Source organism: Macaca fascicularis, chromosome 17 (assembly GCF_037993035.2).
Source record: "Macaca fascicularis isolate 582-1 chromosome 17, T2T-MFA8v1.1".
In the NCBI taxonomy this organism is placed as follows: Eukaryota; Metazoa; Chordata; class Mammalia; order Primates; family Cercopithecidae; genus Macaca; species Macaca fascicularis.
In genome coordinates, this window is record NC_088391.1 from 8,566,889 (window position 1) to 8,583,932 (window position 17,044).

Here is a 17,044-nt window from a genome sequence, read left to right on the forward strand (position 1 = left end):
TATGGCAGAGTGGTGACATGAGGCGGCTCAATTGTTATTGTGGTTTTAAAAACTGTTTCATAATTTTGCTATCAATAATTGCTTGTGATTGTTGAGTAGCATTCCGTAATTACATGCTCATAAGGACGGTGGGAAAGGCAGTGCATGTGTATTTGAGATAATAAAAGATTTTAACGTATCAGAGGGCTGGAGGTAGTGGCTCATGCCTGTAATCCCATCACTTTAGGAGGCTGAGATGGGCGAATCACTTGAGGTCAGGAGTTTGAAACCAGACTGGCCAATACAGCAAAACCCTGTCTCTACTAAAAATACAAAAATTAGCTGGTGTGGTGGCGCGTGCCTGTAGTCCCAACTACTCGGGAGGCTGAAGCAGAAGAATGGCTTGAGCCTGGGAGGTGGAGTTTGCAATGAGCCGAGATCACATCATTGAACTCCAGCCTGGGTGACAGAGCGAGACTCCATCTCACAAAAAAAAAAAAAAAAAAAAAAAAAAAAATCACAGTAGGAGACCACGACTTTCTAAGGGAGGAGTCAGAAAATAGGAATAGTATTTATATAGACTAATTCTGTTATGTCAGGCTTCTAAAAGAATTGTTTGAAGAAAGATTTGGGTTTCGATGAGAAAGAGAATGTATGAAAGCTCTAATTTATGATCTATTCAATATGTTTTATATATAGATTTTTATTTGATTTCCAATGAACTGAAAAGATAATTTTAGAAAATCCTTCATTTCCTCCACAGCATGTTAACGTTAATATTTAGACTGAGTTGATGAGTGTTTTCCCAGCATTGATTTCATAGCTCCTTGTCAGTTCTGGACATAAAGGACAAGCTTTGATCTGAAATGCGGCTGATTCAGTATGAGGGCAGAGTGTGCTACGGAGACGGTTTTATGACATCTCTGTTGGGATGTTCTTTATAGTTACATCCTGACCTGCCGAATTATTACTAAGTAGACAGTCATAGCTCCAATCCCATAACTCGACCACAAAAATAGAATTCTAGCCTCTTTTAATACGAACGTTATCTAGATAGGACTATATCTAGGTCTTTCCTGACAAGTTATATGATTTAGTGCTTTGTTTCTATGAACTAAAGTTAGAAACTCAGAGTGACTCACTTTTCTTTTTTGTACGTATCTAAGTGTACAAGGAAATCAGACTGCTTCTGGTGTTGCTTTCTTTAAAAGAAAAAAAAAGGCATGCTCATTGCTGAGTATCCTTTTTAGGTCAGCAATTCTTAAGTGCAGGACTTATTGGTATCCGAGCGGAAAGGCCTGAAGCTCTGATTTATCACGACTCCCTGTGAGTGGAGTTCTTCCACGGCTGGAGAAAGGAAAACATTTGTTGTACTAATACTGAATGTGCTTCCTGTGTAAAATAACCTTTAACTCTGTGGAGATCCCCCATTTTAATGACCAGGGACGTAGTGGAAGAAGAAGGAAATCCAAATTCCCCACAGGCAGCCTCTTCCTCAACAGCAGGACAGGCTGCAGCCCTCCTCACGACAGAAATGCCTACGGAGGTAATGCTCCGCTCAGCTCTCTTTCGCCTGTCTGAAGACACGACTACATGAATTGTCCGCAAATGTGTGTGACATTTTGACCTGTGAAGAACACTGGGCGACAGCAGTCAGGTATTGTGAGGGAGCTGGACCAGGGGGAAGAGGGCCGTCCTCTCACGCCAGCTTCAGTTCTGGGCAATGCCGGGAACCTGGCCAATGGCAGAACCAGCCCTCAAACCCCAAGCCAGACTTCAAGTTTCTAAATCACCCTATCTTCACTGTAGAAACACTGTTAAGCCTGCAGTGACTGCCCTGGCCATGAGAGCACCTCTTTCTCTGCAAAACTTGAAGGGTATTCCCTACGCTGGAGGGGAAAACCCAGCGGTGGCCGACATGATTAACAAACCTTTCAAGTCTCTTTGGATTTCTGTTTGTTTTTTGAGACAGGGCCTTGCTCTGTTGTCCAGGCTGGAATGCAGTGGTGCAATCCTAGCTCACTGCAACCTCAGTCTCCTGGGCTCAAGCAATCCTACCGCCTCAGCCTCCCAAGTAGCTGGGACTACAGGCATGCACCACTATGCTCAGCTAATTTTTAAATTTTTTGTAGAGACAAGATCTATGTTGCCCAGTCTGGTCTCAAACTCCTGGACTCAAGCAATCCTCCCACCTCGGCCTCCCAAAGTACTGGAATGACAGGTGTGAGCCACTCTGCCCGGCCTCTTTGGGTTTTTGAAAGCCTCTATAGTAGCCCAGCTCTCTGAGTTCTGTGGAAAGTGCATCCATGAGATGGGGAAACAGGAGAGTTGGCACATGCTTTCAGAGCTTCCCGAGCACCCTGGCACTGCAGTGTCTTAGTGAGGGACATGATCACGTTCTGTCTCAGCACCTTTATAGTGATCCTGTATTCCCAGCTGCAGTTAGCCACAGACAGACACAAGAGCTTTCCACAGGCAATCAATGGTACACCTACCCCCAAGCTCACTTGCAGATGACTTCTTTTCAAAAGATACACTGACTTTTAAAAGACAACTGAGCTGTTTGAGAGAGAGAAGGAGGAAAGTAAAGAGAACTGGCTGTTTTTATAGCCATTCTCTCTCCTTGCCTTCCTCCCTCTCTGCACTTACATCTGCAACTCCCTCAAGCCAGATCTCCCAATTCATCTTGATTTTCATGTCTTGGCTCTTCCTCTCTAAGAATGAATGATTTGTCTCAGTGAGTGCACACAAACCTTAACAATACAAGAATCTTGTATTTCACATGTCTTACATGTCTTAGACTGTATCAGTGGGTCATGAAACTCCAGCTAAGTCTGACATGGCTGTGGCATGGTAGAAGGAACGTTACCTGGTACCTTAGCAGGTATTTGATATTTACTTATCAACCTGTGTTTGATATTTGATGTTTGTTGATGAAAGTGGAACACTGGTTAGGAATCATGAAAGTCAGGCTCTGTCAAGATCTTACTGCCGATTTGATGGCAATTTTTGTCAGTCTCTTGACAAATATCTTCTTAGAGTATCAATTTCATTTGAGGGTAAATAACCTTAAAGTTTTGTCTTCTGTTGTTGATGAAACCGACCAAGGATCTATTAGGCATTCTTGAAATGTAAAATATGTGTAAATTTTGTGCTAGCCGTCAACAGTTTAGAATCATGCCCAACTACTGCCCCTCCTTCCTCGCCCTCTGTCAATATCCACCTTCTTCTGTTTTTAGGGATTTTTTTCAGTGGAGAACTCTGAAGTGCTGTTCCATGACAGCTATTTTCCTTTTAGCTCCTGTTTCTTTCCTAAAGTACTTTTTTCTTTACAGGAACTTCCCCATGCCCAAGGCTTTGGTTAAGGCCTCTATGCACATGTCTCATTTATGTATCTCCTCCAGGCACCAAGCCCGTCTTTCAGCAGTCTACTTGAGATTTCCTTTTGCATATCTCAAAGGTGCAAACTCAGCATGTTGAAAGTAAGAACTCATATTGTCTCTCCCAAATCTGGTACCTTTCCAGTGTTCCATAGCTGAGTAAATGCCACTACACCCATTAATGCACAAATTAGAAACTTTAGTCATCCTTGGCCACGTGTGGTGGCTCACACCTGTAATCCTAGCACTTTGAGAGGCCAAGGCAAGAGGACTGCTTGAGGCCAGGAACTCAAAACCAGCCTGAGCAACATAGCAAGACCTCATCTCTACCAAAAAAAAAAAAAAAAAATTAAAAATTAGCTGGACATGATACCAGCTACTTGGGAAGCTGAGGCAGTAGGACCACTTGAGCCCAGGAGTTCGAGGTTAAAGTGAGCCATGATTGCACCACTGCATTCCAGCCTAGGCAACAGAACAAGACCCTGTTTCTAAAAAAAAAAAAAAAAAAAAAACAAGGCCAGGCGCTGTGGCTCATGCCTGTAATCCCAGCACTTTGGGAGGCCGAGGTGGGCAGATCATGAGGTCAGGAGATCGAGACCATCCTGGCTAACACGGTGAAACCCCATCTCTACTAAAAATACAAAAAATTAGCCGGGCATGGTGGCAGGTGCCTGTAGTCCCAGCTACTCAGGAGGCTGAGGCAGGAGAATGGCATGAACCCGGTAGGTGGAGCTTGCAGTGAGCCGAGATCGTGCCACTGTACTCCAGCCTGGTAGACAGTGAGACTCTGTCTCAAAAGAAAAAAAAAAAGTCATCCTTGACATCATTCTCACATTCCCTATGGCCAATTCATCACCAAATCTTGTCATTGACTTCTGAGTTGCTCTCAAATCCCCATCCTCAAGCTACTCTCCTCTGTTGTAGCCTTCTCACTGTTCTTCTGGCCCCTCTACCTGCAAGAACCTGCATGTTCAGGGCCGTTGCCAACCTCAGACAGCCTTGTTTTTCTGCTGCAGCCACACTGCCTTTCTTCTAGCCCCGCAGTCACCAGGCACCATCATATCACAGGACCTTTGCCTGTATCTATTCTCACTCCCTTCTTCACTCAGTTAACTTCTACTCATCAGACCAGAGAAGCCTTTTCTGACCTCACTGACTCCTCTATGAGGATCATTTATTTCTCTTCTGTGGCACCTGCAAAGCTACAGTTTTATTTCGGTTTATTTGATCATTTGATTAAGGTGTGCTCCTCCAAGACTGAAACTCCACGAGGACAGGAACCATGTCTGGCAAGCATTGTGCTCCAAGAAGCTAACACAGTAAACACTTTAGTTTGTAAATATTTGCTAAACCAATGAATAGTTCTTCACTACCCCCCTCCCAAAAAAAGGGAACTATTGACAAATGCAACAAAAATAATGAGTTAATACACATGAAAGCATTTTGTGAATCTAAACTGCTGTTCAACGCTAGGCACAATGGCTCATGCCTGTAATCCCAGCACTTTCGGAGGCCGAGGTGGGAGGATCACTTGAGTACAGGAGTTCAAGACCAGCCTGGGCAACACAGCGAAACCTGTCTCTACAAAAAATAGAAAATTAGCCAGCTGTGGTGGCATGAACCTATAGTCCCACCTACTCAAGAGGCTGAAGTGGAAGAATCACTTGAGCTTGGGAGGTCAAGGCTACAGTGAGCTACAATTGAGCAACTGCACTCCAGCCGGGGTGACAGCGTGAGACTCTGTCTCAAAAAAAAAAAAAAGCCCAGTGTGGTGGCACATGCCTATAGACCGAGCTAATCAGGAGGCTGATGTGGAGGGATCACTTGAGCTTGGGAGGTTGAGGATACAGTGAGCTACAATCGAGCAACTGCACTCCAGTCGGGGTGACAGCGTGAGACTCTGCCTCAAAAAAAAAAAAAAAAAGCCCAATGTGGTGGCGTGCAGCTATAGTCCTAGCTACTCAGGAGGCTGAGGCGGGAGGATAGCTTGAGCCAGGAACTCAAGGTTACAGTGAGCTATGATTGTGCCACTGTACTGTGGCCTGGGTGACAGGGCAAGACAGTCTCAAAACAAACAAACAAAATGCTATTCAAGTATTAGGTTCTGTTTGAAGTGACTAATTGGGATCCTATTTTTCAAATATCAAGTGTACATCACTTGAATACAGTGTGCAGATTTATGAAGACAAAATGCAAATGAGCATTTGGAGTCAAGCCCTCCAGACTCTAACAGAACTGCTGACCTTCTAATGGCTGCTATACCCAGACATTCAAATAAAAGAGGTGTTTGTATCCATGCACATAAACTCTCCGTATCTGTTAACTACTAGAATTCGTTTCCTGCATTTGCATGACTTTTGTCCTAACAAAATAAATACATTTTTCACAGTGTCTCCCTCCAAAAACAAATCTTCCAGAGAATTAATGGCATGGCACTGGGAGTGCCAACAATGAAAATAACAAAAGGATGACACTCTTTTAATTTTACTTTTAGAATCCAAGACTTTGGTTTAAATAACAATATGAGTAACAACATTACATTTAAAAAGAAATTCCAAGAAGTATGGTTTTCCAAATGAATTTTCAGTTGAAGGGGAAATCTTTTAAAGTTGTCTTTAATCAGTGATTAATCTCTTCTTGCTGGTCATTAATTTAAACCTATGCTTAAAGACAAAAAACAGGGCCGGGCGCGGTGGCTCAAGCCTGTAATCCCAGCACTTTGGGAGGCCGAGGCGGGCGGATCACAAGGTCAGGAGATCAAGACCACAGTGAAACCCCGTCTCTACTAAAAATACAAAAAATTAGCCGGGCGCGGTGGCGGGCGCCTGTAGTCCCAGCTACTCAGGAGGCTGAGGCAGAAGAATGGCGGGAACCCGGGAGGCGGAGCTTGCAGTGAGCCGAGATCGCGCCACTGCACTCCAGCCTGGGCAACAGCATGAGACTCCGTCTCAAAAAAAAAAAAAAAAAAAAGACAAAAAACAGATTTCTCCATGTACCTGATACAAAATGATCAGTAGTCATTTGAAAAACATGACTGAACACTTACTCTGTTACACTGTTCTGGCACATTTCACAGGGGATATACTGTGTTTTGATAAACATCATTTTTGGATGCAAAGAATACCTGACCAAAGAGTATAAGTTAAACAAAAAAGGCATTTATGTTTCTTCTATAGCAATCCAGGTGCCTAACTCTAGACTGCTCAGTGAAGTTATCAAGGACATAGGTTCTTCCTCTCTCATTTCTCAATGTTTGTGTTTGTTACCTTATGATTTCAAGATGGTTCTCACAGCTCCAGACCTCATAACTATAATCAAAGATAGTGGTGGTGATGGAAGGGGAGAAAGAGGCAAGGGTAAAATGTGAATTTATTTTACAGAGGCTCCCTTATTTTATCATGGAAGTTTTTGTAATACTCCCAAAATTCAAGGCAGGATAAATAAAAGGCATTCACATCAAGACACACTGTAGGAAAATGCAGACAAAGAGACAATCTTAAAGTAGCCAGAGGGAAAAATATACATATCACCTATAAGGGAACAACAGACTTTTGGCACATTTATCAATGGCAACAATAACAGCCAGAGGCACCAGAATCCTTTGAGCATGGGAGGCACAGGCTGCTCTGTCCCCCAGGCTGGAGTGCAGTGGCAAGATCTCGGCTCACTGCAACCTCTGCCTCCCAGGTTCAAGCGACTCCCCTGCCTGCCTGGGATTACAGGCACACACTACCAAGCCTGGCTAATTTTTTTTTTTTTTTTTTTTTGGTATTTTTAGTAGAGATGGGGTTTCACTATGTTGGTCAGGCTGGTCTCAAACTCCTTACCTCATGATCTGCCCACCTCAGCCTCCCAAAGTGCTGGGATTACAGGCATGAGCCACCATGCCCGGCCAACTAGAGGAACTTTTGCACCACAATATACGTACAAAAATATTTGTATTACCACTGTTTATATTAGCAAACCCTGGAAACAATCCAAGGAATCAGTAGAATTGGATTTTTTAAAAGAGGGTATGTTTATACAAGGGAATATTATACAACAGGAAAAATGAATGAACTGAAAAACATTTTGAGTAAAATGTCACAGACAAATATACCTTTTTGTTTTTACAAAGCTTAAAACCAGACAGAACTAAGATACGTTATGTTACAAAGAAATTAAGAACTATAAATAGTAAATAAATAAATACAAATCTCTTTTCATACATCAGGGCCAGATGTTTCAATGTCATTTATTATTTTTTAATATTATTTTTTACAGATGGGGCCACGCTATGTAGCTCAGTCTGGTCTTGAACTTTTGGACTCAAGTGATCCTTCTGCCTCAGCTTTCCAAATAGCTGGGATTACAGACTAAGCCACTACACCTGGTTCAATGTTTTTAAAATCAAATCATTCTAGACCATAGAAAAAGACAGAAAGTTCCACATTTAATTGTAGAAAGCCAGCAAAATATTAATCTGAATATCTGATTAAAAAATAGTACAATGAAGGAAAATACAGAATGACCTCACTTAAGACTATAACTGCAAAAATTCTGGATACAATTTTAAGAAACAATATTTCAGAATAAAAAAATATAAACTAGTAGGGTTAGTCTAGGAATACAGGGATGGTTTCCATATTAAGAAGCCCATCAACATAACTGCTTATGGGCATGCCAGAAAATTAGTGGGGGAAAAATAGTGATTATATAAATAGATGATTAAAAGGCATTTGAAAAAGTTGAGCAGTCATCCCAATTAAAAACTCTCCATAACATCTGACTAGAAGATGTTTTAGTCAGCAGAAGCTATCTCGTCTTACAAACAGCCCCAAACCTTATTGGCTTGACCCAGTAAGTTATTTTTCCTCATGTCATAATCCAGTGTGGGACAACAATGGAGCTCTCCTACCCACAGTCATTCAAAGACCTGAGCTCTTTCCCTCAGTAGCTCTTCCATCTAGAAAGGTGTCCCAAGACCTCTGCATCTGACTGGTAGAGAAAGGAAGGCAGTGTGGAGAATGTGGGAAGCTCAGGGTTAGTACTGGAAATGTAATCTCTCTTTTCCACCCACATTCTTCTGATCAAAATTCAGTTAGGTTAGGTCTACATAACCACAAGCAAGACTGGAAAATGTAGTTCATCTGTGTTCTCAGGAGAAAAGGAAAACGTATGGGTGAGCATCTAGCCAGTCTCTGCCACAGAAAGTTACCACCTAAAATATTAAAGACCTTACCAAAAAACTAATAACATATTATCATCCCAAAGAGTGAAACACTAAATATACTTACACTGAAATCAGGAAAAAGACTGGGACATTCACTATTGCCATTACTTATTCAACATTATTTTGGAGGTTGTAGCAGGTACAGTAAGATAAGGAAATAAATTTGGGAAAGAAGACATTAAATTATCTTTTTGCTGATAATATGCCAACATATTTACAAGCTCTAAGATATGCTTTTAAAAAGAATATATGTTTAATTAATATGGCTGGACACAAGATACATACACAAAGGTACGTAAATATGTGAATATACATATGCGTATACATTGTTCGCCATATGTTCTCTTAGTTTGCTTCTATCTAAATAACTCTTGGGGTTTACACAAGCTCTCAATGTCAGCTGTGAAACCTACAGACTATTGCTTATGGCAGAAAAATGCACTCACCTTGTGAGCTACGCTCTTACATAACCATGTACTCCACTTTTACCAGATGAGTTGTTTACCAATTTCTAGTTGTGCTTGCTCCTAAACATTTTTATGACAGTTGTACTGTTATTATAAACCAAGTAACTTGAACAAATATTACTGAAGCCAATACAGAATAATGTGATAAGAATGAATTTTTGTTTTCATAGACACTGTTGTCTGCTTTAGAAAGAGTCAATAAAGACGGGTTGCAAACAATGCTGTTGGTTTGGGCATAACAATTGTAAAGCACGAGGAGAAAATTTTAAGATTTTGTATTTGCATTTTTCTACAAGTCTTATTAAGTTCTTGAACCACATTAGAGAAATCCAAACTGAAAACTGTATATGATGCATTATTGATGTAGTTTATGCAAGAAAGATATCATGGTACTCCAAATCAGTAGATCCATACTTAAGAGGACCTTGTCCTACATCACATTATAGATAAATGAATATATATATGCACACACACACATTTTATGTTAAAATATTTTAAATATGTATTATTACCACAGCATAACCTACGCTATCCTGATGAAAGTTAGGCTACGTTACATTACAGTAATAAAAAAGTAAAACCAAAAAAACCCTTAAGTCTCAGTGACTTAAAACCACAGACTCTTTATCTGGGTGACATCCACGGCCACTGTCTTCTATATGAAGACATTCTAGCTACTTAACCCTTTCGGTACTTCTACATCAGCATATACTTCTATTTATCACTATGGCAGGGAAGATATGGAGAATCATGCTCCAACTTCTCAATGCTTCTGTGCAGGAATGAAGTACACACATCACTCCTACTTACATTTTCATTGGCTGGGATTAGTCACATGGCTATATCTAATTTTTTTTCTTTTTTTTTTTGGAGATAGAGTCTCGCTGTATCCTCTAGGCTGAAGTGCAGTGGTGAGATCTGGGCTCAATGCAACCTCCACCTCCCGGGTTCAAGTGATTATCATGCCTCAACCTCCCTAGTAGCTGGGATTACAGGCATCTGCCACCATGCCAGGCTTTTTTTTTTTTTTTTTTTTTTTTTTTGTATTTTTCAGTAGAGACAGGGTTTCACCATGTTGGCCAGGCTGGTCTTGAACTCCTGACTTCACGTGATCCACCTGCCTTGGCCTCCCAACTTACTGGGATTACAGGCATGACCCACTGTGCCTGGCTGGCTATATTTAATTTTAAGAGACAAGAAAAAGCGTCATCTTCTTGCATACTTGAAAGTAAGAAAGAAACCAAATATTGCTGAATGGAGATAAATGTCTATTGCATAGGTATCATTTTCTGGGATTTCTCAATCTTGCCAACTTAACAACGAAATATTGTGATATATTGTATTAGTGATCAAAATATTTGCTGCCCTTCAAGTTGAAAGAGTATTGATCCTGTCTCCTGGTTATTTCTTAGGTGTCAGGCTTGGCATTGTGACTTGAAGGGCCCTTCCTTGTGGAGAACATATGCATCCCAGATGCTTCAATGTCAGATATGGGCACTTCTTGCTTTGGCTTATAAAGTGTGGGGGAAGTGATGTGTGACACTTCCTGGCAGGAGCTTTTAAGAATTAGTAGATGCTATACTTTGACTCCTCTCTACTACAAGACTGCAATGTGCCCGACAGCAATGGCTTCATTAGCCTGGGCCCCAGAGTGAGGGTGATGTGAAGCAGAGCTGCAGCCAGCTTGGGATGAGCACGTAGTATGAGCAGGAAATTTTCTGTTGTTATAAGCCACTGAGATTTTCAGGTTGTTTGTTACTGCAGTGTAATTGAGACAAAACTGACTAATACACATACCATCCTTACCGCATCTGTAGGAATGGTTACAGTAATAACCAAAAAGGAGTGAGAATGGAAAAACAGTCACATGCCGCATGATGACGTTTCAGCCAACAATGGACTGCACATACGATGGTGATCCCTTAAGATTATAATGACGCCGGGCGCGGTGGCTCACGCCTGTAATCCCAGCACTTTGGGAGACCGAGGCGGGCGGATCACGAGGTCAGGAGATCGAGACCATCCTGGCTAACACAGTGAAACCCCGTCTCTAAAAATACAAAAAAATTAGCCGGGCATAGTGGCGGACGCCTGTAGTCCCAGCTGCTCGGGAGGCTGAGGCAGGAGAACGGCGTGAACCCAGGAGGCGGAGCTTGCAGTGAGCCGAGATTGCGCCACTGCACTCCAGCCTGGGCGACAGATCGAGACTCCGTCTCAAAAAAAATAAATAAATAAAAAAAGATTATAATGAAACACCTTATTTTCACTGTTCCTTTTCCATGTTTAGATATATTTAAGTAAGCAAACACCACTGTATTACAGGGGCCTACAGGATTCCATACAGTAACATTCTTGCAGGTTTGTAACCTAGGAGCAACAGGCTAGAACATACAGCCAAGCTGTTAGTAGGCTATCCCCCCTAGGTTTGTGTAAGAACACTACGACATTTTTCACAACGACAAAAATCACCTAATGCTGCATTTCTCTTGGCTCCAAACTCAGAATTCTGCAACTACGTTTGGTCACTGGACAGTGTTTTTTTATTTCATGACCACTCCAACCCTTGACCACACAGTAGCACCTAATGGCACTGCCTGGCACACCCCAACCACACAAGTTTTGGCAGCCCTGGTTGAACTCTGGCTAACTCGACCTTTTCAGATCTGTGACTTGTATGGCTGTCTACACCTGATTCTGATTCTTCACCTAGTTTCTCCGCCCCTACTTTCTCCACTTACTCCTACTCCTTCCCCACTCCCCATCCTTCTTGGGAAGCTCTCAGCACTGGTTACTTACTGCAGTAAATAAATTAGACCAAGTGCTAATTGTGTCCTGGAGCTAATTTCACCCAGTTCCCACCACCACACCTTTCACACAGAGAAGCATAGTTCGTTGAGCCCACTTACTCTGGAGATGGGGAGAATCACTTCAAGAGCAGGTAAGAGTGGAGGGGGGCGGGGTACTAGCCGAAAGGCTATTACGATGTTCCTAATAAAAGATGACAGCTCCAGAAAGATGGTGAATGGAGCTTACAGTCTAACAAGGACAAGCACATGTGAAAACAAGAGGTACAACAGTGTGTTACTGCTAGTGAGATACAATTACTCATATGTATGCATAAGCAATGAGGCATAAAGGGTCTATTTTCCCCAAGTAGGGAACGTAGGGCAGTGGAGAAGGTCAGGAAAGGTTCTGTAGAGGAAGTGATGCTTGACCTGACATGGGTTGATAGTGCATTCCAAAAAGAGGGGAGAGCAGGAAGAAATGTATAGGGGTATGAAATCAACATTAACAGAGAATTTCAAGTACCTTAATATGACTGGAGTAAAGAATTTAAGAGTGGTGTTAACAGATCACAGAAAGCCTGTTTCACATTCTAAAGAGTTATAAATTAATTCTGTAGGGCAGGCAAAGAGGAGCTATTCAGGGCTTTAAGGAAAGTAATCGATTTGAATTTTAGAAAACAAACAACTTTGGCAGCGGTGTGCAGGATGGTTTGGAATAAGCAAGGATCTCTGCTTGTGGCTCAGGTGTCAGGTAATTAATTCTGTTATCCATGATACTCTACTTCTCAACCAGGCAAGTTCATCAAGGAATTTTAGAAACAATACTTTTCTTTCTTGCTCATGTAAAAACACCTAACTAGAATGATAAACAAACAAGGTCTTCTTTTTTTTCTAAACTCTATTGTATAAACTTAGTTGGACACCCTCATTTAATAAATGGGTGAGGCTGAATAGCTTTTGGCATTAATCCCAGATACTGTAACAGTGAGAAAACAACAAAACATGGAACATAATATCCATCCATAACTCCAATTGTATGGTTAGGGTTATTGGAGAATTTTAAGAGTTATGATTTCCCTGGCAAAGTGTCAAAAAAACATACCTTCAAAAATTATTCCAAATAGCCACTTGGCATCTAATCATGCTGACATAATGAAAAATGTTGAATAAATTGCCTACGTGTAATTTCTCATTCCTGAAGAAGGAAGGATGTTTTCTAAGTCTCCACAATGACGGGTTTTATTAAATAATAACATGGTCATAAGAAAGCCAAAAGAAAATTTCCCAGCTCACTTAGAAAATGGAATCAATCTATTTTTTTCTTAAAGATAAATAGATATAGTCTGTCACATAGAAGAATGTCTAAGAGGATATCCACCAATACATTTACATTGGTTATCTCTGGGTGATGCGTTCAAGTGTTCTCTATTTTCTTCTTGTTGCCTTTTGGTGGTGTCTGATTTTCTATAGTGAACATGCATTGCTTCTGGAAGAAAAAACAGAACAGTCAAATATACCAACCATATAATCAGAATGTCGTAGGCCATCTTCTTCAGCTCTCTGATTCTGCATCGACTTTCTAATTCTGAGTAAGATCAATGTAAACTGCTTTTGAGGTAACCTGGTGTGTTTTGAATATAGGCAAAATTTCTTTCCTCAAGTCTGTATCTTCAGGGAATAAATTTTTGAATTTTCAAAATACAGATATTTCCACTAATTATTCATGCCAGTGGAGGGGAATACTGACACTAGTATCCAAAAACATAAGGGAATTGAAACCATCATGTATACACGTATATTATATTAGGCTTTGTGAGGCCCTGCACATGATACTTTTGGCAGATATGCTTTCTGAATTACATTTTTATTTGGCTAATACTAAAATTACTCCATGCTCCCACATGTGGGCTGGCAAATGATGGGAGATGGCTATGGTAAAGGAAAGAGGTGTAGAATTTAAAATTCATTGCGTATAATCTATGAGCTGTATGCTGTGCAGGCAAATGATAGAGCCTATGGTGAAAATATAAACCAATTTTGAGCACAGACAGACCTAAAACAGGGCTACAAAAGCATGAAAAATGGAATGCTAACTTGTGCCATGTCTGATGCAATGCAGACGTAAAGTAGTAAAATAAAACTCCTGGATTCCAAATAGTCTACTCTAGTACTTATTCTCAAAATCCGGCTTTCCATAATCAGAAGACACTCTTTTAAAAGCAGCTGCATCTGAAATCATAGCCAGTAAAATATTTCAGAAGAAATATGAAACACTCATCTCTTAGGGTTAAAGAAAAAGGGTCAAATGTATTTCTTCATCTCTTAACACGTGGGAAGGGGCTTGCAAAGAAGATTTGTAAATATGACTTACCCTAAATTATGCATAGTGAACCTTTCCCAACGCTGTAAGAATTTACATAATTTAAAGATTTGTATATATATATATATTTTTTTTTTGGGAAAATGTTTTATTATACTTTAAGTTTTAGGGTACATGTGTACAACGTGCGGGTTTGTTACATATGTATACATGTGCCATGTTGATGTGCTGCACCCATTAACTCGTCATTTACATTAGGTATATCTCCTAATGCTATCCCTCCCCCCCAAGATATGAATATATTTTTTATAACCTATAGATTCTTTTCAGGCCCTCGAAAACCTAGTAATTTTCTTATCGGTTAAGATTTGTGTAATACCACTACCCTCACATGAACTACTCCTCCACCCCCAGCCTTGTAGAGAAGCATAATTTTTTTTTTTTTTTTTTTGAGATTGAGTCTCACTCTGTCGCCCAGGCTGCAGTGCAATGGCACGATCTCGGCTCACTGCAACCTTCGCCTCCTGGGTTCAGGCGATTCTCCTGCCTCAGCCTCCCTAGTAGCTGGGATTACAGGCATGCGCCACCATGCCCAGCTAATTTTATATTTTTAGTAGACACGGGGTTTCACCATGTTTGCCAGGCTGGTCTCGAACTCCTGACCTCAGGTGATCCTCCTGCCTCAGCCTCCCAAAGTGCTGGGATTCCAGGCATGAGTCTGGCCTGTCTCCTGTTTCTAACAGTTGTATCTTTGTCCTTGATTCCCCCTCACACCTGTTCTGGGCATCTGAGAGGTCATTACCTCAATCATTCCTTCTTGCTGCTTCTCTTCCCTGCTGTCTTCACTCTTGCCCCTTCACCAACTCCTTCTAACATCTGCCTAACAAACTTTGGTCTGTCCAATCATGTACATGAAACAAAAACAAAACTCAACTTTCATTCAAACCAAAATCCTGTTTCTATTTTTTGAAATGGACAACTTTATGAAAAGAATGATCTATAAAATTTAGCTGCCTCCATTTTCTTCTTATAAATTCTTCATTCCTAACAATCTGGTTTATAGTTAAACTGCTCACCAGAAGATTATGCAAATGGCATCCCATTTGCCAAACTCCATTGATCTTCCTATAATCATATCTGACATCACTGGTCATTTCCTTATCTCAACATTGTATCTTCCTTAACTCTGAGACATTTTCAGACCTCTCTTCTCTATGCCTCTTTCTTGCCTCTTCCAGCTTCTCCAAAGTTCTAAAGAGACGCCCACTTCATACTAGATTTTAAAACCTTTCTGAGTACTTGCCTTAAGTATGCAAGGCACTATGCTGTGGAGACAAAGCAGCTTTTAAGAGGGGTCTAACCAAGCAGGCTGGGTAATAGGGTTTGGCTGCCCAGGGCCAAGCTTAGGCAAATAACAGAAAAGGGCAAAGGGTAAGTGTAATTTCAGATCATTCGACAGCACTAAAATTTAGGTCAGAAGACCCAAATTCAGTTGACAAAATGAAGTACAGGAATAGCACCCAAACAGGGGACAGGTGAGGTAACAAATGGGGAAAGAGCTTAGGAGGGAGGAGGGCTCTTGCCAGATGTGAACGAAGCTGAACTTGTCCTCAGTCGGCCTATCTATGTCACCAGACTGACTTAAGAGTAAAGTCAAAGAAGACTACAAAAAGTAAAATAAAATAGGGTGCTTGTTCTCATACGATGCCTCAGCGTTTTCTGTGAAATGTGCATAATGATAGTATCTACCTCACAGGATTAATTGAAACAATATATGCAAAGAACTAAACCCTGGCCTGACAGGTAACAAATGTTAGCTATCATTATTAATATTCTATCCTCTAAGCTATTTAACATAAAGCTTAAGTAAATATAATTAAATCATTCCAGAATCAAATCTAATTTATTTCTTAAGTATTTAGCATACTCAAAAGTACCCTGTATTAGTTAATACTGTAACAGACCATTTAAAATAGGATATAAACTTGGGTGTAAGACTCAAGGGGAATTTTCTCCTTGCTGAGCCACTAAAACAACTCTTCACACTGATCACCAAAAGCCTATTTTCAGGACTTTAGGATCCCTTTTTAGCTTCTTTTTAACTACTTTCCAACCTCTCAATACTTTCTTGCCCTTTTGATTCTAAGATGGCATAGCCTTTAAAGCAGGCTCCCCTTCTTCCGGCTGTCTTTTGAAGTCTAGTATTTCTTAGGTTCACTCCTGCTTTTTCCTCCTTTTCAAAACCTTTCCAATATGTGACACTACCTTAGTGTACCATTAGTGGCTTAAATGGTATCCTGGTTCCTACTTTCTCCTAATCTTAGTCTGTCCTTCATGCTGCCACCAGAATTTTTTTTTTTTTAATGCCAAATGTTTGTGAAAAGACCTCCATTATCTCCTGTTGTCTGTAAGAAAAAGCCCTAAACGTCAGCATGCCACACAAGGCCCTTCATTTTGGCCCCAACCTGTCCCTCCAACCTCATCTCATTTTGCTCACCTGCTCACCCACAGCTCCAGCCACAGGGAAATGTTTGCCATTACTCAGATAACAGCATGACTTTTCACAAATCTCTTGCCTTTCCACATTCTTCTTCCGTGAATGCCGTTTTCTCCTGTTCCCAACAATGTTCTGGTTTAGCCCCTTTCTCTATCAAGCATTTATCATACTGTATTTTATTATTTTATTTTATTATTATTTGAGATGGAATCTTGCTGCGTCACCCAGGCTGGAGTGCAGTGGCGCGATCTCTGCTCACTGCAACCTCTACCTCTCGGGTTCAAGCGACTCTCCTGCCTCAGTCTCCTAAATAGCTGGGACTACCGGCATGCACCACGAGGTCTGGCTAATTTTTTTTTTTTTTTGTATCTTTAGTAGAGATGGGCTTTTGCCATGTTGGCCA